The sequence below is a fragment of the Carassius auratus genome, chromosome 13 (assembly GCF_003368295.1).
Source record: "Carassius auratus strain Wakin chromosome 13, ASM336829v1, whole genome shotgun sequence".
NCBI classification, from domain to species: domain Eukaryota; kingdom Metazoa; phylum Chordata; class Actinopteri; order Cypriniformes; family Cyprinidae; genus Carassius; species Carassius auratus.
The window spans coordinates 10,616,005-10,641,136 of record NC_039255.1 but is presented as its reverse complement, the minus strand read 5'-3'; the positions used below and the strand labels follow the sequence as shown (position 1 = coordinate 10,641,136).

At 37.4% G+C, this 25,132-nt stretch overlaps 1 pseudogene; it reads left to right on the top strand.

Annotated features, from left to right (window-relative positions):
- Window positions 1–24,839, top strand: part of LOC113112618 (netrin receptor UNC5B-b-like) — a 51,029-nt pseudogene extending 26,190 nt beyond the window's left edge.
- Window positions 24,840–25,132: the final 293 nt, after the last annotated feature.

The window sequence follows — 25,132 nt, the reverse complement described above, 5'->3', positions numbered from 1 at the left end:
ACTCCTTCCGGTTTGTCACAAGTTTCGGAAAGTTTTTCTGTGTGACGTTAGATGGAGCTGAATTTCCTTATATGGGTCCTAAGGGCACTTCTGCCGGAAGAGCGCGCGCTCCCGTAGAGCAGAGGAGCAGAGCAGAGACATTCACTGATCAGCGCGAGAGACCGAATTGTCACAAAAGAAGTGTGTTTTTGGTTGCCAGGGCAAGACAACCCTGCACAGATTACCAAAAAAACAGCATTAAGGGACCAGTGGATGGAGTTTATTTTTACAGAGCATCAACGGAGTTGTGCAAGTGTTTGGTTTGTTCCCTGCATTTCGAAGATGCTTGTTTTACAAACAAGGCCCAGTTTGACGCCTGATTTGCACATCGTTTATTTCTTAAGGATAATGCAGCCCCAACGAAAAAGGGTCACAATCGTGTGTTGGAACCGCATGCCGTGAGTAAATCTGCTTCAAATATCTCTGTGTTGTTAACATAGCTATCGGCGCGTAAGCACATCAAGTAAACAACATGCGATGTTGTCATCAAACTGCACTTTCCACATGTACACCTTAAAAAAAAAAAAAAAAAAAAAAAAAAAAGACGACATAAAGTGGAACTTAGTCATTTTCCAAAACAGCTAAGCAAATATATACAGTTTCAGTACATACCACATAGAGACGTCGTTGCTGCTGCTGCTGCTGCTGCTGCTGCTGCTCATCTGGCTGTTTTTTTTTCCTCACGGTAATGTCACAGCTTCCAAACGCTCTTAACGCAAAAGCCTACTGGCGCTCGTGATTCTTTAGCTCCGCCCACATGTCACGCCTCCAGGCGCTCGTGTTTTTCCGGGAAAAAACGGTACAGACTATCTTTCTCTTATAAATATAATAAAACTAAAGACTTTTTGGAGTTATGGAGGATGCAGTACTACTCTATAGGTACTCAAGATTAACAGGATATTGAGTGAAAACGAGCACCCCCCCCCCCCCCCTTTAATCTATTCACTCCCTGTGTACATTTTAAATCTGAATCTTGAATTTCAACTACACTTGTTACAATCTGGTGATGCCAAAACATGTTCACACACACACTCACTCATGTCTGCAAATAGCGAATATGCCGTCAGCATGTCAGTCACTGTTTTTGAATAATTTAAATCAGAGTGCTGAGTCACTAGACTGGGAAAACAACCAGTAATGTAAGTGAGAGGCATTATAGCCTGTAAGAGCTTTTTTACTTTTATTTTAATGGAGATTGAGGACAGGAATGCTGTGCTGTCTACCTTCTAGGTGAGTGCAGGAGAAAATGAAAGGTTATGAGGGGGTTGAGGGTGAGAGGTTAAATAAGTTAAATCCACAAGATGGCATTGGCGGAGGTAAAATAAATCAGTAGATAAGCGCAAAAAGCAGGGTAGATAAAGGATGTAAACAGCATTAAGCTTCGCTAATCTGAACACAAGACACATTCACTTAACTAAAGCCAATGTAGGGTCAGGAGATTGATGAAGTGCTCCAATATTGCTTCTTTCTCGCACACTCTCTATTTGTTTTATCTATCTTTCATCTTCTTTGGGTAAACTTTGGGCTTGTCTGTTAATTTCACTCTCCGGCTCCAACTATCTTTCTATGTATCTTTCCATCTTAACTGTGTGTGTGTAGTGTTTCAGCAAGGAGCGCCATTGGTGCTCTTCATACCTGTTCTTGCCTGAGTGAGCACCAGGGGAACACTCTGATGCAAGGAGACGCAATGACAGAGCTAAGTGACGTCAATCCCCCTGCTTGCACGCTCGTCCGGGTGTGTATGTGTGAACTTCTATGTGTGTCTGGCTGTTTACAGCCAATATATCACATCCCATCCATTCACGGGCATCAGTGATCATGCCAGTCTTTCAGAATCGGTTATGTACGTGGGATACGGGAATGATACAGCATTGTGTCGGCTCGTCAGCGAGCTTCAGTGGGTTGTCTTTTCTTACAGCTGTGCATCTGTGCATACATTGATATGTAAGCATGCAAGTCCATTGCAATGTGTCAACTGGTTGCCGGTTTTTCACATCTCCACATGTCTTCATTAACATGACGGGGGTGCAGCATTGCTAAAGCATTTGTCAAGAGATGCCGAGCTGTCACAACAAATTTCATAAGGACAGCTCAGCACAGGATACAACAACGGCCCAATACACCCCTGGCTGCTTAAACTCATCCAGGGAATTGCATTAATACATTGTCTCTTTATTTTCCTCTTGCTTTCTTATTCTGTCTCGACAGTTGCTTAATCTTTCCTTGCTCCAGTCTTTCCCATGGTTACTTAGACACGTATTCGTTCCCTCCCTCTTCCTTGTTCTGTCCTCCTCCTCTTCAACAGATTGCCTTATTCTGTCTCCACTGTTCTCCTTGGTTACTTGAACAGTCAACCTCTTTATCAGTCTGGTCTCCAAACTATGTTGTTTCATTACAGGACTCCAACTTTCTTTTCTTTTTTGTTGAAGTAAGAATTTTAGGATTAGCCGCTGTACCATCCTCATGTTCTCAAGTGATTTCTAGGGTTGCTGGGTAAATTTCCCTTTCCTCCATCTCATGTTCTTTTCTGTCAGTCTTTTCTCTGTATCTTTTTAGCATCTTTCTCTTGAGTCCTGATGTAAGTTTGCTGGCAGGTTCATCTAGTTATATCCCTCTTTAGAGAACCCAGCACCAATACAGCCTCACTAGCACACTAGCTGCGTTTACGTGGACCCTACTAATCCGATCGTACTAGGACTAGAAGCATAATCAGAATTTTAAAAAAGTCACATGTAAACACGTCAATTGGATTTTCATCTGATTGTAAGGGGTAGTTGGATTGAAAAACAAAACTGGAAAGTACTGCGGATGCGCAGTGACGTAGAAATAGCCTAATGATGTATGACATGCAGAACGAGCTGTACTTTTTTGTGTGGGAAGGGGCACTTTTACTACTTTTTCTTTTATTTTATCTAAGTAAGCACAGCACTACAAAACCGTTCATGTGCTGGTCGTCGCTTAATTAGAAACCGAAGTAGATAAATATCACGTGTGCTTTTTAAAACAGTATGCGACCGCAGCGGGAAACATATCAAAAGAGTAAATCCGATCACAAGCTTGTGACATATAACCCGATCACTTTATTCAGCATTCATGTTAACACTACGTTCGGATTCATCAATAAGAATTAATTCATTCCGTTTTTTTTTTTTTTTTTTTGTGTGTTTTTGTTTATTTTTATTATTTATTTATATAATGGCTGTATTGCTTTTATTTTTATTACATTTTTTTTACATTAAATTTTTTCTTTGTTGGATTTTTTTTGTTTTTGCTGTATGTTTGCCTTTTCTTTCTTACGTTCTTCCTCCTTTTCTTTCTTACTTTCTTTCTTTCTTTCTTTCTTTCTTTCTTTCTTTCTTTCTTCCTTATCATAGTTTCAACTTAGAGTGCTCCTCCTTCCCCTCGTCACTTTTTTTTTGTGAATGATGACAGCTTATTGTCTTAAGTCTAGGTTTCCAGAATACAGCATTTTTGGTTTTGATGTTTGATGCATTTATACTATAATTGTAATTATTCTCAATGCATTTTTACTTTTATTTTTGCATTATTTTTTTTTTTCATAATTTCCCAAGAATGATTAGGGTGGTTTTGGTCCACAATTAGACACTTGAACACTTCACTTCAAAAATTAACAAAAAATCTATTAAGTTTATCTCTGTACCTTTGCGTCTCTGTAAATGTGATACATGCATTTACCAAAATTATTTTGCTGACCCTGCTCTAAAAGAATGTGATTGTAGACAAACAATAATCCACCACATATCACTGGCTCTGAATCAGAATAAATGAGACTGATCAGCCTGTTTTGTGCATTTAATGTAACTTTTATCAGACTGCATCATGTTAATCTTTTATTTTTTTAATTATTATTTGAATTTTTCCTGGTCATTACACATGCACATACAAACTTTTTTTTTATCTGTTTTGCCTATTCATTCTGTTTAAATGTCAGTAAATTATTGGATCTAGCTGATAAATGTGAGAGTGCATTTATGAATGTTTCAGAAATGTGAGGTTTGAAAGGAAATGTTTAGTCTTTGACTCTTTAAAGCACAGAATGAGACTGAATGACTCACAGGTTGGTCTTCATTATAATCCACACGAGTGAGTGTCTCTCAACCTACCATTTTCTATAATTACCACAGTCTCTGATATGATACATTGAAAAAAGACAAAGAAAGAGTCTGTGTCCATGGTTTAATATGAAGGTAATGTTGGGTAGTACCCCATCACTGCCTGAGGCTTGTGTCTGATGACATCAGGGGTCAGAGTTCAGACTGTTCAGCTCACCTCCCCAAATTTGGGATTTTAGGTTTTGAGCGCTTGACTCTGGTGTGTGTGTCGTCCTCTATATGTCCTTCCACTGTGTGGTAATCAGGTGGAGTAGTTTGTTGAAGGGAGAGAACATTCCTGTGTGTGTGTGTGTATGTGTTTGGAAAAGAGTGGGTAATTGTAGGGAGTCTTGAGAGGGCCTGTAATCACCCTGCCCTTAGGAAGGAATGCTGCTCATCTTCTCATCTAATTACACCCATTTAAAGCAGCCTGGCTCCATGGCTCAACTTGAGGAAGGGGTGGGGTATGTTTTGGGGGTAAAAGTGCACAGAAGGAACAATACCTGTGTACTATCAGTAGAAGTAAAATGGGCTTCTACTTTGTAGAGTTTATAACACACAGATGATTAAAAATGAAACGATATAATTTTATGCATATTCTAAATTATTTTTGTAATTTCCTTTGCACCTTTGTGGACACACACACACACACACACACACACACACACACCCACACACACACACACAAATTCCCTTTTAATATAAATTCACATCCTCATAGACCCCTTAACTGAAGAATTCTGACTTGTATGTCAGATGAAAAGACATTTTTATATTTTATTTAAAATTTTGCATGATATTTTGTGTCACAGGAGCTCCACTTGACTCCTAGATGAAAAGCTTCCTCCATCCAGATGTGACACTGGTTCTGTTCTTTGGAAAAAAAATATCTTGAAAATTAAGTATTGAAGAGAAATAAAAAGAGAGAGCGGTGGATGATGTTGAATTCATTGCTATGCCATGGCGATCTGTGTATCAACTAAAGGTCCTCAGGGAGATCTAGTCCATGTGACTGAACATCATGGCAACCCGACACATGCAGAGCGGCTGGCACCGGTGCCACCTTGCATTCTCACAACCATACATAACATACACACCCATGAAGTGCTTGACTGACACCAAGACCTGTTTGTTTCAGTGGTCGCTTCCACATGAGTAAAAATCTCCCACTTGATCTCACTCTTTCTTTCTCCCCCTGGTGTTTGTCTGAGGGTGATTAATGGTTTTGGGGGTTCTCTGTCTGTTCCCATGCGGTGGGTGGTTTTGGGGGAGAGTGGTTTGCAGAAGGGGTGCTGCGGAATGGGGCAGTTATTGATGGTGGCTGATAGATGGGCTCAGTGGGGGGTGGCGCCCTCTAGCTCTACCCTAATGCAGAGTTAGCAGCACAGGAAGAAGAGCGCTGATAGGCTCTCCATCTTCATGCCATTCCCAAGAAATGTGTCAAACGGCCATAGACACTAGAAACTCACAGGCATATTCAACTGGTGGGTCCGGACCTCGGCTTGGTTCCAATCTGACCACAATACATAATGGCAATGGCAGCACCATTTTACCATTTAAAAATGAAGTGTTCAGCACTTCAAAACAACAGTACACGAGCACTCAGGGTCATTTATTGTAATGATCTTTCGCTGTTGTATCCTCTAATATTCCTCATTCAAGGCCTTCTTGTGTACATTGCTTCTTTATAAAGACACTACGGCACAATTAAGAGCTGCGGATGACGCTGTTATTTTAAAAATGGAAGCAGAAACAAAGAAAATTCTAAGAAAAAGTTTTATCAAAAGCAAAAATCATGTTTTTCCTTTAGTTCCACTGGTCCTCTGACAAATGTCCCACACAAACTCATGCCAGTAGCCAGATTTTCAGTTATTTTATTCTTCACGATTGTCTGGTCAAGTAATTAGGTGTTTTTGGGTTGATCACCATTCAGTGATATTAAAAACTAATTATTAATATGTAGCCGTCATTATTTTTCTCAGTGGTGATAATGAAGCCTCAGGGGGAGTGGGTGTGTCTGCACCTGAGAGGCGGAGTCATGTCCAGCTCTAATGCAAATAATCAAATGTATAAGCGTTCATGACATGACGTGTTTCTTGTGTCTGTTTACACACCAACATACGTCTTCCAAGGGACTTTGGCGTCTGCGAAAGTGTACGTACATTTTTTACATTTTTTCAGAAGCTCTTAAAATCATGAGAGCAGCATTCAAGTCAGCTCAGATATCAGTTTTCCACAAAACCTCACCTATGCAGAAACACAGAAACACACACATACCCAAAAACACAGAGGACAGAGATAGCCCTGTCACACTAGAGCTTGTTAACATGCTAGATTCAATCAGCGACGTGACATTTCTGTTACCATGATGATTCCCTTATTCTTAGCCATTATTCTTAGAACTTCATGTCACACACCTCATTTGAGTAGATGTATGTGTGTTTGTACATGCTAGTGTTTACATGTTGCTGTGTGTGTAGTTGTGTGTATCGGAGAGAGAAAGTGATAACAAGCTCTACTGTCATACAAGACAAGAAGCGTTAATTCTGATTTAGATTTGAGAGGAAAAAGAGACTGATAAAATTAAGGGCATTCTGGGAAATCCATCCAGGGAGAAATATCTCTTTCATGTTTACTGATTGCTTTTTTTTTTTTTTGTATCTCTTGTCCTCTGCCATCACTCAGTTTTACTAAACAAAGTTTTTCTTTGCCTCTTCTGGCAATTTAACAAGTATAGATGTACAGTTTGTGTTTGTGCAGTAAACTCGAAGTGACCTTGTAGATTTGCAATATTACCGCTTTCTTTACTTTTGATAGATAGTGTTGATAGTGTTAATAGATCATCAAAACCTGTCAATGTACACCTTACTTGCCCAGTGTTTATATAAATGCACTCTCTAACAGGCTGTGTCACTCTTTCTTCTGGTCTCGAGTGATTTTTATCCTATTCCTCCTGTCCTCTTCACAACATTTCTTTGATTTGTTTCGTGTTCTTCCTGACATTTCTGTTCCCCATCTTCTTTTCACGTTACCCTTGATTCACCCTCTCATTGTATTCTCAGAAGGGATCACTGAAGGCAATTATTATTTTTTTTTGCAAATTCATGGAGTGGATTAAAGTGTGGCCTAATATGTACTAAATACTAGGTTTAAAAGACATTTATTGGTAGATGGAAGCATTACCAATCAGGCAAAATATTGAATAAACTAACATGGAAGGGATGAAAAATGTGTAGAACAGATCTGTCCAGCTTATGTTTTTGTCCTTGCACCATTTGAGATGTTATGTGTGTCTGTAAACCCAGAATATCAATCACTCATAATTGTCCTATAAGAAGCACCAGGGGTTGTTTTATAATTCATCAATCATTGTCTCTCTTTAGTTCAACCTTATGTACCAACTTATGTACTACTTTATACCTTTGGAGAGTTGATGATGATGATGATGGTGTTAGTGGTTAGAACACACACACACACACACACACACACACACACAGACACACACACACACACACTTTTTTGCACACTTTTTGTTAAAATGATAAAGAAACTTGCAGTAGACCAGGCCACACTCCATGATATAAGGTGTGTGCCTGTCCAAAATGAGCTTTTGAAATAATAGTGGCAAAATGATATTTTTAGTCCATATACACTAATAGTCTTTTTTTTTATGTTTTTTAAAAATAAGTCTCTAATGCTCATAAAGGCTGCATTTATTTTATCAAAAATACAGCAAAAACAGTAATAAAGTGAAATACTATGTTTTCTATTGTTATAGTACAGTATTTTTAAATGGAACTCATTTCTTTTGGTGATAAAGCGGCTGCTTTTTAGCAGCCAATAGTGTCAGTATGACATGATCCTTCAGAAAGCATTCTAATATGCTGATTTGATGCTTAAGTAACTTTGCTTATTATTATCAATGTTGAAAAAAGTTAATAATTCTGTGGGACCCATGATACATTTTTCAGGACTGTTTGATCAGAGGAAAGTTCAAAATAATGGCATTTATTTGAAGTAGAAATCTTTTGTGATGATATGTCTTCACTGGCACTTTTGATCAAATGAATACAACCTTGCTAAATAAAAAGTATTAATATCTTTCAAAAACATTTGAAAGATTTGAATGGTAGTGTTTGTGCAAATAAACCTTTTCGAAATGTTGTGTTTTCATTTGTGGAAATTAAACTTCTGATGGTAAATTTGTGGTAGAAGTCGTTAGAAAATGTAAATGATGTGACGGATGTTTTCTCTGGTTTGAATAGCTTGTGCCACTACATTTATAACTGATAAATTGACTTACTAAAGGCAGCATTAACTGCCATTGGGTTTGAAAGTATTAATTGTGTACCCTGTGTGTATTTGAAAGAGTGATGATGCAGCCATTATAAGATCATTTCTGCTATGACTACTCTACTGTAGTTAGCAGAGATGCTGAGAGAATATTCCTGTCAGCTCAGCCGTGTGTCACTTCCTCAGGCCCTCATCAGCAGGATATAGCTGGCCTATTACTGAGAAATAACTCAAACAATCATGTTATGTTCACTAGAGGGGAGATTTCCCTCAGCCTGCATGTGTGGGAACAAAGCACAACACAAAAATATGAACAGTATACAGAAATAAGTCACCTGAAATATGCGTTACAGTTATTGCGCCACAGTAAATCCTGTAATTGTCCTGTAAATCCTTAAGCGGAATACACTCATTTAAATAGATTAATACTTTTATTTAACAAAAATTGCATTAAATTAAATAGTGAAAGTAAATTCATTTAAAATGTTACAAAAGAATTACAAATAAATGCTGTTCTTTTGAAAATTTCTGTTAATCAAAGAATCCTGAAAAAATGTAATCACAGTTTCCTCAGAAATGATTTCTGAAGGATCATGTGACACTTAACTGGAGTAATGGCTGCTTTGCGTCATAGGAATTAATTTGATATTAAAGTTATTTTAAATTGCAATAATATTTTACAGAATATTTTTCACTGTAGAGTGAGCAAAGAGACTTGTTTCAAAAACATGACCCTGTAATTTTGAATGGTAGTGAATTCCTTTATATATTATAGAATATAAACCAATGTTCAGGATATAATTACATTTAAGCATAAGCACAGTTCTTCTATCAAACAATATTGTGCATTAAGGTTGCCAGGCAACGTGATGCAATAATATATTATTGAACAAATGTGTGAGAATGGGTGTCTGTAAATCAGCAGTTTTCTCCCTTATCTAATCAGACACAGTCACAACAACGGGATATTGTTGCCAGTTAAGATAAATTATAACAGGCTGAAGTAGCTCTATATAAAACACTTGCAGATGTTTGCTGTGCAAATGACTGTAAAGTGGTAATTAGTTTTGAATTTGTTGAATTAGTTTTTCTGTTTCGAGTGCTGTAGTATGGGTCTGAAGAGAACATCTTAAAAGAGTTCACACTTGTGTTGTTTCAAATATGTCTGGCTTTCTTTCTGCTGTGGAACCCAAAAGAAGATTTTTTTTGAGAAATGTCACAGTTTTGTCCATATGATGGAAGACAGTGGTAACCAAAACTGATTGTTTATCAACATTTGACAAATAGCTCATTTTGTGTATCGCAGAAAAAAAAAAAAGCATACAGGTTTGGGATGGTGTGAACTTTCCCTTTAAATGATCTGTATTTCTGTCAAAAAATAAATAAAAATGCTCATAGATAAGTAGTGAAAACCACTTGAGCATTCTAGTACTTACGGTCTCTGTGGGCAGCTTTTTACCACCCATTTTCACCGCTTGAGGTCTGACCGTTGAGAAATGTTGATTCTCAGCAATGATGAAGTCCAGACCCTCTAGATTTCAAAGCATTATTATAAGAGCTGTAAATGTTGAGGGTAAAGTTAAAGTCAGTATATGTATTTTGTGGACTGTAATGACAGCCTTTGTAAGCTAATGATAAAGTGTGACTCCCATGACTTCAGACTTTCTGGAGCTAGCAAAATTACAGTCTGACACCCTCCATGGCTTCTTGAGTGAGAGTCGCCATTCTTTTGTGTGTGTTTTGTGACTTGCATTGTTCTTTTGTGTGTGAGAGAGACAAGACAGGTCTAGGAAAAAAAATTATTTTAGGCCACATCATTGTTAGCCGTGTGTGTGTTGTCCCTTTGAGCATTTCTGTTTCTCTTCCATCGCAATCTTAACTCCAGAAGAACTTCACACACATCCCAAAGTGTAGCTGACTGTTTTGGATGTTGTCTTGTTTTTGTGTTCGTGAGACCTTCATCTGGGAGGCTTTGGTCCCTTTTAAGAGCGTCCCTCTTTTCAGGAGTGCCGGGACCATTCCAGCTATATTGTGGGCTGCCAAAAGACCTGGTGGGTATTTGTGTCTGCTCTTCAAACTATGTGTGAGAGCATTCTTTGTAAAGTTAGTGCCCAGCCCAGTGAAGAACCAGCGGTTATGTTTCAGGCAACCTATGCTCCCACTCATCTTATTTTATTACTTTATCTTTATATACTTTTTTTATTTTTTAGCCTCTTATTTTTATGTTATGTTATGTTGTTTTATTTTAGCATTGTTCCGTTTATTTTTATTTAATCTTTTTAGTCTTTTAATGTCCTCTTTATTTACAATATTTCTAGTTACTTATTTTCTACACCTTATTTTTAACAAAAATGCTATTGCTAATAAAGCCTTGTTGATAGACAGACAGACAGATAGATCTATTATATATATATATATATATATATATATATATATATATATATATATATATATATATAATATATATATATATATGTATATAATATATATATATTATATATATATATATATATATATATATATATTATATATAGATAGATAGATAGATAGAAAATCTGTATCTCTCTCACTGATTCTGTCTCTTTCATGCTGACTTTCACACATGCTTTGTCACCCAGAAGATCCTGCATCATCACACACACGCATACACACACACACACACACACATGCACGTGAAGACCTCTAGTACACATTCTCACTCGTCTTCTCTCCGTTTCAACAAAATGTCTTGCTTTTTTTTCTGTCTCTCTCTCTGTATGTGACAGGGAATGACAGGCTGTGTTTTTGACTGTTGATTCTCTGTAGCAATCGATGCTACATGGAGGTAGTGTGGAGAAAGAGAAACACAATTGCTTATCGACAGAGAAGTCAAAGTCTGAAAAAGACAAGCTGACAGCTGTCGGAGGGAGAGAGCGACACAAAGGGAGGAAAGGAGAAAAGGGAAGGGGGGGGGTAGAGATGCAGAGTTAGTCATTGGCACAACACACTTTCATGTTTTGAAAAGGGACAGCATTATTGTGAAAGTGTTGAAACGACTGAATCCCTCTGTTAACAAAGTATTATTCATTTTTTGCCTTTTTTAGTGACATGAAGAGTTTAAAATGGTGTAAATTTTATTCAATTTTATTTTTGGGGTGGAGGGGCACCTGTGTCCTAATGGTTAGAGATTTGGACTAGTTACCAGAAGGTTGCCAGTTCGAGTCTCAGTGCTGACAGGAGTTGTAGGTGGGAGGGAGTGAAATGAACAGTGCTCTCTTCCACCCTCAATACCCATGACTGAAGTGCCCTTGAGCAAGGCAGTGAACCCCGGGCGCTGGATCTATATATATATATATATATATATATATTATATATATATATATATATATATATATATATATATATATGTATTTTTTTTTTTTTTTAACTGTTGCATTTAATTTTATTTGTATTTTGAACATTTTAGTATTTTAGTATTTTGTACTTAATTTATTTATTTTTCTGTATTTTTCTTCTTTTCAGTACTGCGAGTATATGCATTGGCAATATTGATATGCGAGTGTGTCTTAATGTTTTCTGGCTGTGAGCTTGCAGAAAGGACGCAGCTGTCACAAAATAACACAAAGTTGGACTGACACTTTCAGCTAGAGGACCGTGTCGTGGCCTTGCTGCCACTGACATAATGCTGGGTCTTGTTTGTTTTCTGAGAATCTACTGAACCTACTGGTAACTTGTTTGCCACGTAGCAATAAAAAATATACTAAAAACCTTGATTATTCTGGTTAGTCACATTGTACTGCTATTATTTTGAACAATACTGTATATATATATATATATATATATATATATATATATATATATATATATATATATATATATATATAGATAGATAGATAGATAGAAAATCTGTATCTCTCTCACTGATTCTGTCTCTTTCATGCTGACTTTCACACATGCTTTGTCACCCAGAAGATCCTGCATCATCACACACACGCATACACACACACACACACACACACACATGCACGTGAAGACCTCTAGTACACATTCTCACTCGTCTTCTCTCCGTTTCAACAAAATGTCTTGCTTTTTTTTCTGTCTCTCTCTCTGTATGTGACAGGGAATGACAGGCTGTGTTTTTGACTGGTGATTCTCTGTAGCAATCGATGCTACATGGAGGTAGTGTGGAGAAAGAGAAACACAATTGCTTATCGACAGAGAAGTCAAAGTCTGAAAAAGACAAGCTGACAGCTGTCGGAGGAGAGAGCGACACAAAGGGAGGAAAGGAGAAAAGGGAAGGGGGGGGGATAGAGTTGCAGAGTTAGTCATTGGCACAACACACTTTCATGTTTTGAAAAGGGACAGCATTATTTGTGAAAGTGTTGAAACGACTGAATCCCTCTGTTAACAAAGTATTATTCATTTTTTGCCTTTTTTAGTGACATGAAGAGTTTAAAATGGTGTACATTTTATTCAATTTTATTTTTGGGGTGGAGGGGCACCTGTGTCCTAATGGTTAGAGATTTGGACTAGTTACCAGAAGGTTGCCAGTTCGAGTCTCAGTGCTGACAGGAGTTGTAGGTGGGAGGGAGTGAATGAACAGTGCTCTCTTCCACCCTCAATACCCATGACTGAAGTGCCCTTGAGCAAGGCAGTGAACCCCGGGCGCTGGATCTATATATATATATATATATATATATATATATATATATATATATATATATATATATATATATATATATATATATATATATATATATATATATATATATGTATATGTATTTTTTTTTTTTTAACTGTTGCATTTAATTTTATTTGTATTTTGAACATTTTAGTATTTTAGTATTTTGTACTTAATTTATTTAGTTTTCTGTATTTTTCTTCTTTTCTGTACTGCGAGTATATGCATTGGCAATATTGATATGCGAGTGTGTCTTAACGTTTTCTGGCTGTGAGCTTGCAGAAAGGACGCAGCTGTCACAAAATGACACAAAGTTGGACTGACACTTTCAGCTAGAGGACCGTGTCGTGGCCTTGCTGCCACTGACCTATCTGATGTGTGTGTGGGTAAATTAGATTTTATTGTGTGTAACACACACAATAACACTACAAAGGGCTTCACCTATTGCAGCATGTTATTGTCAAGTAAAATCTCAAGACTCTGTGTCCTAATACTGAGATAGTTTCTTTTGGCTATATTAAGTGAAGCAGCATTAAAAGAGTAATGATTTGGAAATGTTTGTGGTAATGCATTAATGTATTCTGCTCTTTGATCATTGGGCAAGCCTACAGTAGTTTGTTTGCTCTTTTTCTATCCCCCCTTTCTATCAATCTCTCTTTCTTCCTCTGTTCTGCCCTCTGTGTTCCTCCTCCTTTCTTTGTGAAAACACCCTCCCAAATCCAATTTTCAGCTTGCTCTTTCCTCACCTCTTTCACCTCTGCAGTCTGCGGACAAGTTCAGACCACTCTACTTCTCACACAAGCTTGTTCCATCAAACACAGAGGAACACAAAGACGGTTGACCCGTAAGTCAGCCTTCAGAGCACTTATGATGCTTCCTCCCCACCCAGTCTCTGTGTATGTGTATATATATATATATATATATATATATATATATATATATATATATATATATATATATATATGTATATATATATATATATATATATGTGTATATATATATATATATATATATATATATATATATATATGTATATATATATATATATATATATATATATATATATATATATATATATGTATATATATATTTTTTTTTTTTTTTATTTTATTTTTTTTTGAAATTAGTGGTATATTTGGTTTCATTTAGCGATTTCATTGACATGGAAAATGTTCAGACAAGGGAAATTACTGAATTTTTATTTAACTGTATTAGAGCTGCAACTTACGATTATTTTTTCTGTCGACTAATGTAACGATTAATTTTTCGATTAGTCGACTACTCTAACAATTATTTTTTCGATTATTTGACTACTCTAACAATTATTTTTATTAAAATAAATTATTAATCTAATGTTCTTTTTTGATTAGCTAATGAATCATTTGGATAACTTAAATATATATATATATATAAGTACAACTTCTAATATAATACTTCAACCTTTATTCATTTTTTTCCAAAAAAAATACTTCAATGTGGTTGAAGTTTTTACAGTGTACAAAAATAAAGAGGCAAAGAAAATTATTTTACTATGGTAAATATGAGTTAATATGAGCTGAACCAGGAAGTTGGTCACCAGATAACACGGTAACCAGTTAAACAGTAACAACGGAGAGCGCCAGTATGTTTTCCTCGGAGGTGTTCGTACATCACAGTTGTGCTGCCATGGTACACCATGATCGTTTTTGCAAAGGGAACAAAGGACCATTTTATTTGACATCTGTTTAAAGTATTCCCATACTTTTGATAACAGTGGTCTCTGTTTTTGTGATAGAATGCAAATTTCTCCATTTCCAGGAGCAGAAGCCGCCATTACGCGAGATGTAAACAGTGTGACACATTTCACACGTCAACGTTTTTTTGTAGTAGACGTAATCGATGACGTCGACGCGTCGTTGCAGCACTAAACTGTATGTGTACACACACTCAAATTTGCATGTAGTATATTTGTGATCAGAATGTGTTTATTTGTTCAAAATGCAGTAAAGATTGTGAAATATTACTATTTAAAATAACCATATTCATTTTTAAATATTGACATTTTTTATTATTCCTGTGATGGCGAAGCTGCTGATTTGGAGTCCAACCTGACACTAAATTATGTTCCTGCACTGCAGCAAGATAAGCTATGCCGTCAGAAGTATTTTAGTCACATCATTACAATGCCAGTTGATGCCAGTTGTACATGTGTGATAATTAAACTCAAGCAGTGCCTTCAACCATGAGAGCCTTTGCAGTTTAATGGGTGAACTCTCCCCGTCACGGCCGAAAGGAGGTGTCATCTCCATCAGAGTCTTGTTTTTGTTTGTAATTGCCTTTGTTGTCATTTGGGATTATGCCTATCAATGAGAGAATTTTTAGACATGACGTTGACTATTATTTCGATATTGCAGGCTAGGGAGGAATAGAAATTGAAAACAAATGTAGTGCATCAACCTTGCATTGACTTGAGGGAGTGGGGGACATTTGCTTATCTGAACACATGCCTTCAAGTTTTAGCACATCATCATCCTAGTAAAATTAAGGTTAGTCAAAAAAAATAAGTTGCGTTTCAGTTGACATCCCTAAAACATTTCCAGCTCTGAGAAGTGTGTGCTACAAATCACAGAAAGTGCAGACCAACAACTTTCCCGTTTTGCCCCGCGGCGCCGGTGTCTACAGACCTCATTTTCACTCTGTAGTCAATTGCCTATGTAGCTTTTAATGCTTGAAAGGTTAACAGCATTGTCGTGTTGGAGGTGACAGGGTCTGGGTGCGGAGCCGTGAAACACGCAGGCCCCTGGATGAGCTCTGTGCTGGGAGGGATCTGTCACTGGGAAAATGTCAGGGGATAATGTGTGATCACTGGGCGTTTCGATGGAAGGTCAAGCTCCCCCAGCTTCATCTTGGCTCTGTGTGGACTCCCCAGGGATGCTATACTGAGCCGGAGACTAGCAAAAGCTGTATTACTAGACTACACTTGAAATGTCATGGACCGAGTCTTTCTCAACATACACCGACTGTCTCACCATTAGCCCTGAGGCCAAACTCATTTGCTGTGACAGATACATGCTTTTGAATACACACTTGCCTAAACTGTACACATGTTCTGACCTCTCTCTCTCTCTGTTTTTTATAGATGGCAGTGATTACAGCGAAGTTCTCCCGGACTCATTTCCATCTGCCCCTGCCGAACCGTTGCCGGAGTTCCAGAGTGAGCCAGAGGATACCTTCATAGTAAAAAACAGGCCTGTCAAACTTTCCTGCAAGGCTGCCCCAGCCACACAGATATACTTCAAATGCAACGGAGAATGGGTGAACCAGAATGACCATGTGACCAAGGAGAGTCTGGACCCTATCACAGGTAAAGTGTGTCAGATGTGCTTGGACATTAATAGGCATTAGATGTTATAATTCATCTCAAACGTGTCTAGTGGGGAACAGGTCTTGGCTTGGAAAAGTTTCTGTGTACTGTAGGATAGGCCGCTTCAGAGATTAATTCCTGATAGCTGACAGTTGAGTCAAACAGTTGAGTTCCAGAGGTAAAAAAAAATCCCATTCGTTTTCTCCACTGGAGAATTGATTTTGAATGAACATATACACCTTTAAAGACAGACCTACTGTGTGCTAAGTAATCAGTGGTATATGCTTTTGTTGAAACCATCAGCCCACATTATTTCAACTCATTTTTAAAATGGTGTTAAACTGAATCCTAAAACATGAAAGAAATCAAACCAATCAAGCTAAGAGAACACTTTAGCACCCACCCACGCTCACTGAGTGCGAATGACTGAAATAGTCAAAGACATTTATTTTGTGTAGCAGTGAACACAGCTATGTCCAAAAGAGCTTTGATGGAGGCTAACCAAATCATAAAATTAGCAAAACTGTCTGCTCAGATGAATGTGAATGTAAATATGATGACTGATAATTGCACAATTGGTTTAATCAGAATGATCAAGCTTATTATTATTAAGAACTTTTATTCTTCCCTAAGACTACATTTACATTAGCTCTAGATTATTATTAGTTTGTTTTATTTGTATTGTATTATTATTTTTGTATTGTTTTATTTGTATTTGCATTGTATTATTATTATTTTATATTTTTTTACTAAATAATACAACTATATTTTTGTTCTAAAATGTTTATTCATTTATTATGATTTGATTTCATATTATGTTGTTTATTCACATATATTTATATTATCTTGTATATTCATTATATTTGTTCATTTTTATTAAATATTTTTTTTATATATTTTTTAAATACATCATATAAATTTATTATTTTAAATAAAGCACGGTCTGGGGCTTGCAATTTTACTACTACTGTCAGAATGTGTAAGGGATGCATACATTTAAAACTTGATTGATATATTTGTGTTTTCCTCCCTGTCGTAGGTCTAGTAGTGAGAGAAGTAGATATCTCTGTCTCCCGGACGCAGGTCGAGGAGTTGTTTGGACTGGAGGACTATTGGTGTCAGTGTGTTGCCTGGAGCTCGGCAGGCACCACAAAGAGCCGACGGGCTTATGTCCGCATCGCCTGTGAGTTTGTGTCCAGCAGCTTATGTGATCTGATCTGATCTTAGACTGCATTTAAAAGACAGAACCTGAAGAGAAACTTAGTATTCAGACTATAGAACATTCAACTATTATTGCTTGTGCTATTTTCTAGCTTTTTAATGAAAGAATTGAAACACTTAGATTTTTTATTATTATTATTATTGTTTGTTTTGGTTTAAAAATATCTGTGTTTTTCAGACTTAAGGAAGAACTTTGAACAGGAGCCTCTTGGCAGGGAAGTGAGTCTGGAGCAGGAAGTCTTGTTGCAGTGTCGTCCACCAGAGGGCATGCCGCCTGCTGAGGTGCCATATCGCCGCCTTTTTCTTTCTGTTATTGATTCAATCTCCAGCTGGGTTTTCCCTTTGTTTATTTCATGCATAATAACAAACAAACAATGTTTGATTCCTTGAGGTTTCAGTAAAACTCGTGAGCAGTGATACTTTAATATTGAAGACTTTGATAAAACTTTCAACCACACAGGATATACTTTTTTTGCATTCAGAACATGCCTGGGGCTTTTTACATTTTCTGTTCAAAGGATTGTAAGTGCAATTTTGTTCCAGATGCACATCATTCTTCTTCAAACTGAATGGATTGATTTCTTGTAATGCCACAGGTGGACTGGCTGAAGAACGAAGAGCTCATTGACCCGGCGCTGGATTCTAACTTTCTAATTACCATCGATCATGACCTAATCATCAAGCAGGCTCGCCTCTCTGACACGGCTAACTACACCTGTGTGGCTCGCAATGTGGTCGCTAGGCGACGCAGCAGCACTGCCACACTCATCGTCTACGGTAACCACTTGACCAATCAGAATCCCTGCAGTGATCCCAATCATTGAATGAATCTGGCAAGGCAAAGTTCTCTAGACAAAAGAAAACTAGAATCTCCCGTGGTGTTTATGAATATTTATTACACTGCTCTGTGAAATACTCAATCCTTATTGGTCAGTTTCGGCATTCTGCAGTCTATAATGATAATAAAAAATTTGACCAACTGTTAAAGTTTCTTTTTTCATTATTCTTCCATAATTAAGCCATTCAAATATATTCACTACTATTCAAAAGTTTGGGGTGAGATAAATTTTTTATTGCAAGAACTTGCTTATTTAGCATGCATGCATTAAACATATCAAAAGTGACAGTGAAGACATTTATAATGTTTCTTTATAAAAAAAATGTGAATTTCAAATAAATACTGTTGTACTATTCATTAAAGAATCCTGAATAAAATATTTCACAGTTTACACAAAAATATTAAGCACCAACACTGTGGGGATCAATTGATAATAAGAAAAATTTATAAATCATATCTGAAGAATCATGTGACACTGAATATTTGATTAATAGCTTCTGAAAATTCAGCTTTGCCATCACAGGAATAAATTAAATCATTTTTAAATAAATATAAATTGTAATAATGATATACAATATTACAGTTTTTACCGTATTTTCTGATCAAATAAATACATCCTTAGTGAGAATAAAACATTAAAATCAATAACATTAAAAAATCTTACCAACCCCAAACTTTTGAATTGTAGGGTACATAATATCTCAGCACAAAATCAATATTTCATGTTTATTTATTCATTTATTTGGTAAGCAGTTGTGTAATAAGTGGGACAAAATACATTAATTTGGTCATTCTTGCAAAAAAAAATTAATTAAATTAATTACATAAAAACACTTAAGGATATTTCAAGGCCCTCTCTGCTTTAAATCTTGGCTGTCCTGTCACGATTATGTCATGCTGACTGTACTTTCTCTCTTAAGAATGATATAATATGCAGCTCTTTTGTACATTGTATCCTGTTGTACAGCTCAAAGTAGTTCGTTTTGCATTGCTACTTGTTTTTCCTTTAATAGTCAATTGAGTGTATTTAACAGGCTCAATTCTCTTCAGAGCAAACTGCATGCCAGTGTATATGTGTCTCTTGTGTGTGTATATTTATATCTGGCTCTCCTACCTTAGTGAGTGGGGGCTGGTCATCCTGGACAGAGTGGTCAGAGTGCAATGCTCAATGTGGGCGGGGTTGGCAGCGGAGGACACGCAGTTGCACTAATCCAGCACCGCTCAATGGAGGAGCCTTCTGTGATGGCCCACCATTCCAGAGAGTCAGCTGCACCACCCTCTGTCCAGGTGAAGACTGACACCTGTCACAACCATTCGTGACACACTATATAACCACCAACAAATTCACATGATCCACTGACAGAGTTATGATCCACTGTGTAATTGCTTATTATGTATTGTTCTAGTGGACGGTGGCTGGACGGAATGGGCCAAGTGGTCAGCGTGTGGGACAGAGTGCACACACTGGCGAAGCCGTGAATGTCAGGCGCCCCCACCACGTAACGGAGGACGCCACTGCAGCGGCAGCATGATGGAGAGCAAGAACTGCACGGAGGGACTGTGTGTCCGCAGTAAGTCACATGACCCAGCATCATCAGTGACAAAGTGTCCGCATTAATGAAACATGACTGATGTGAACGTGGTCCTGGTTTGATTGTTCATTCAAGGTTTGATTTCTGAAGGATCATGTGACACTGAACACTAAAGTAATGGGTGCTTAAAATTCAGCTTTCCCATCACAAAAATAATTAACCATTAAAATGGAGAACAGATATAAAAACCTTCCCCTCACTAATTTTTTATAGTTAGCCAAATCTTTTTCAGCTAGTTGCCAAGCCAGTGTTTATAATTTACATATAGTATGAAAATAAAAAATACAATAAAAAAAAAACTAACACTGGTCCTCACTCCTTCAGAAAATGAGTTGGCACATGGATATGAGCACTAATGGACAAGAAGGTAAACGGTGAGGTTTGGGGAGTCGGACTAAATTAACTTAAATACTAGCAAGTGGAGAAACACATCAGCCATGTGATGGTGAGCCAGATTCATCTTGACACTGGGTTCTTATGCCAGGGCTGGTATTGGATGAGCACAACTGAAAGCATTAAATTATCTCAGGAGAACATCAATAGCATGCTTACACACACTCACACTCACATATGCACACACTATTCAGCCAGAACATAGTGCAGACTGGAGGTTTTAATGCAAAAAACTTGGAGCACAACCCAGATTCAAGCATTAGTAACGCAGCATTAACACACGTGTGTGTGTGTGTGTGTGTCTATATATCTCCTCATAAATGATTCCTCTAGTTCCTATGTCCCTTACTGTAAGAGCAGTAAGATATTTACTTTTTGCTCTGCTTGCCATAAACCTATGGTTTCTGAGTTTATGTTTTGATGGTTCATTTGCTGAGTCTTGAATTTGCATTTATTGATTATTTGTTCCACTTTCATTTGCAGTCATCTCTGAGCTATGCTCATAGCTTTGCTCATCCATTCTCATGTTCACTCTTTCTTGTTTTTTTTCTTTGTTTTTGCCTTTTTTCTAACAGATAAAAAGGTTTCTATTGAACAGGCAAACCATCGTAAGTTTTCCTTTTAATAACAGTGTTTTTTTTTATTTGATACTGTTACATCCTCTTTTCACCATCTCTCTCTGTGCGTCTGGATACTTATGTGATTGTGTCTGGGAAACCCAAGGAAAAGTGATTGGAAATATGCATCTATATAGATGCGATACAAGTACAGTATGATCAGTGTGTGGTTGTGTGTGTGTACTGTTTCACTCTGTCACTTCTGTCCTGATCATCTCTGGATATGCTGCACATTGTCCTGTGATAAAGTAGAACCTCATGAAGTGAAAACATATGAACTGAGAATATAAAATAGAAGACAGCACCTTACAGTCCATTTTTAAATTATATACAGTAAAAAGACACTTTAAAAGCTTTTTTTTCCCTTTTTTAATGAATCACTTAATTTAATTAAACACTATTTTAATTAATCACTTAAAGCAGTAATATCATATTTTGGACTGGTTCTGTTATTGGCTGAGAATCTCAAAATAATCAAATATTGGTTGATTTAATTGGCTTGGCTTCTATATGGGTTTATTTTTTTTATAGATTACATTTATATATTACTTTAGTTCTTAAATACTACTTTGAGGCATAAGACGTTGTTGGCTAATATATTTAATGTTGGCTATTTTTAGAATTTCCAGACTTGAAAATTCTTATTCTTATTCTTATTTTTATTCCAAAAATGCACATATTTGTGTTTTTACACTTGATTCATTCTGAATAGCTTATGTAATATATAAACAAACACACACACACACACACACACACACACACACAGGAATGTGAATATGCATTCCTGGAAGATGATGTATAATATATGTGCAATCTTGGTTCAGAAATAGAGTGCTTTTTGTAGACATTGAAGTTAATGACTGTGTATCTTACAGGCCCAGAGCAATCAATAGCGTAGCTTACAGTTCAAGTGATGCTATAATATTCTGAGATCAATGTGACATTCAGCACTTGAGAGACCAAAAAGTAACGCACCTAATTCGGCTTTGTTCCTTTTGCTATAATAAGTTAAGACAGCTGTCAGATTCACTTTTGTCCTGCCACATGAGCCTTTACCCACTCTCACTCTTTACAGGCATCTGCTCTCTTCCTCATTTTTTTCTCCACTATGTGTTTTGGGTGCAGTACCTATGTGATCACCCCTGTCTCTCCTTTTCTTCTAATGCCATTTTATAGCATACTATGGTATGTAAATATATCACTTAAAGCTGCAGTCGGTAACTTTTGACGCTCTAGCGGTTAATAAACAGAACTGCTTGCATCTTGTGGAAGAACATCGTAGCCGGAGCTACTTCTCTGTTTATGTCTATGAAGAATCACAAAGGTACTTGGTTACTCCGCCGCGGTACCCCCGAAGCAATCTAAAATAGTCCGAATATAAACCCTTATTATAGGTGCACCCTAGTGATTCATGACAGGCTAAAAACACAGTTTGGAAAATGGATTCATGGTGTACTCACTTATTATATACATTTTGTAAATTTTGAACACAAAAAAAGTTATGAACCGCAGCTCTGATTGGTTGTTTCTTTCCCGGAGTGGCAAATTTCTGCAAATGGCAATAGGACCACTGGGAGGAGCCAGAGAAGCTTGATTTTTTAACAGATTTTCTCATATTCTACTGTCAATACATAATGACAGGTTTAACAAATATGTAAAAAAAAAAAAAATTTTTACAAAAGTTACCTACTGCAGCTTTAATTCAGCGATGGCAGACAGGGATCAAGAGTCACAAAAGAGTCCCACAGTGCACTGTTAGATCCACAGTACCCCCCAACTGTTCATACATGTTGGACATTTAGACCCTTATTATTATCCTCAGACCACCCACAATCTGTTTACTGTCCACACAAATAGCAACCACTGTTTGCGATCACTAGTTACAATCTCACTGGCCCATGCTACCAAACTCCATAAAAAAAAAAGAAAAAAAAAAGATCATACAAAGCATGAGATTGCTGTTTTAGTGGGGGATTCTTGGCTAAAACAAGCTGCAATCCTGACTTGGCTTTATACTGATTGTTAAAAGTCTGGTTACAAATTTTTCTTCTCCTTCTGACCTACTGTATATCCTGTATTTTCCACACTTTTGTATTGCATAATGTATTAATTTACATCTGTGATAGGTTTGCATACAGTATATGAATAGATGTGTACCTATATGTGTGTCAGCTCTGGGCTCCGGCGCTGGTGTAGCGGTGTATGCGGGTCTGGTGGGAGCATTACTGCTGTGTGTGATCCTCGTGCTGTGTGTGGGCATCCTGGTGTATCGCTGGGGCTGCCGCCATCTTCACGGTGAAATCACAGATTCATCCTCAGCCCTTACTGCTGCCTTCCACCTAGGCAGCTACAAACCGCCACGACAGGGTGAGACATCCGTGTTTCCTCACCTTTGTTTTTCAGTTTCAGTTTTTCATTCTCACTCCTTTCTCACACCTTCAAAACCTAATATAAACTCTGTCTTTCAAAGTATGTGTTAAGTTTTAATCCTTTCTCCTGCTGTCACCTGCTCTCTCAAAACTATTTAATCTTCTATTATTTGTTTATATGGCTCCTCTTTTAAATCCTCTCCCCTTTAATACCTAATCTCTTAGGGAAATCCGCTCCGTAACTTTACAGCGAGCCGGAAACATTTCTTTCTCTCTGTTTGCTTCTCTACTTTGCTAGATAATCCACACCTACTGCATCCGACAGCCCCCTCCTGACCTCACAGCCAGTGCCGGAACCTTCCGTGGACCGATTTTCTCACTGAAGCAGGCCACCCTAGACTCTCAGCACAAGATCCCCATGACCACATCTCCCCTGTTGGACCCACTTCCTAGCCTGAAGATAAAGGTGTACAACTCCTCTACCATGTCCTCTTTTGAGCTGCCCGACAGGCCTGGGCTCCACTGACGGGGAGATCATGAGCCTGAAGACCGTGGGCTCTGGACCTAAAGACCACCACGGGCATACCCTACCCAGGGAGCCGAGTCACAGTGCCAGCGCCACACTAGGCTACCTTGGTGGCCGTCTCACCATCCCCAATACAGGTAATAGGTTTTAAACGTGCCGGAAATGATGATATTCTAGTGTTATTTTGATGATGTCCACTTATTTTAGTCAAGTCTGCCTATGTTGGATACATTTGTTTTTAAGTTTGTATATATATACTGTATATGTGAGGTTTGCTTTTGTTAAAAGTGGGGACATCCCATAGGCGTAATGGTTTTTATACTGTACCAACCCTACACATAACCCTAACCCTCACAGGAAACTTTCTGCTATTCAGATTTTCAATAACTCCATTCTGTGTGATTTATATGCGTTTTGAAAAGGGGGGACATGGGATAATGTCCTGAAAAGTCACCTTCTCCTTCTAATACCTATGTTATACCCTTTTCATTCTACAATCTTTGTCCTGATATATATATTATAGAATTTTCATTATTAAATGTTTATCTAGTTATATTATTTATTTGTGTTTCTTTTTTTTATGTTTATTTAGTTCCTGCCATTTGGATTTGCTAAATACGTTTTACGTTTACGTTTACGTGCAAACATTCTTTTAGCTCATTTTTTCAGTGTAAAAAATATGTAATAATATTTGTATCGTTTTATTTTAATCCTCCTCGGTTCTCTTTTCCCCTGCCAGGGGTGAGCCTTTTGGTTCCACCAGGGACAATTCCTCAGGGCAAGTTCTACGAGATGTATCTCATTATCAACAAATGGGAGAAAACGACGTAAGTCAGCTGCTTGAAACTGTTTCTCAGTGCCCTGTCCCCATCACACTTTCATTTCCCGACATAAAACGATACATTTATCTTTTACTTTGTGCACTTGCAAACAGTCCAGTTCAAGACACCTCAACAGGCCTTGAAGAGCAGTATTGACTGCACGAAAGTGTGACCCCGATTGAAGAACTCGGGAGAAAATAACATTTCAAAATAATGACAGTGGAAAAACACAAACAAACAAATATGTCTTGAAAACACTGAATGCTTGTCTGAGCTGAGACTTTTTTTGCTGACGCAAAAGTGTTTTA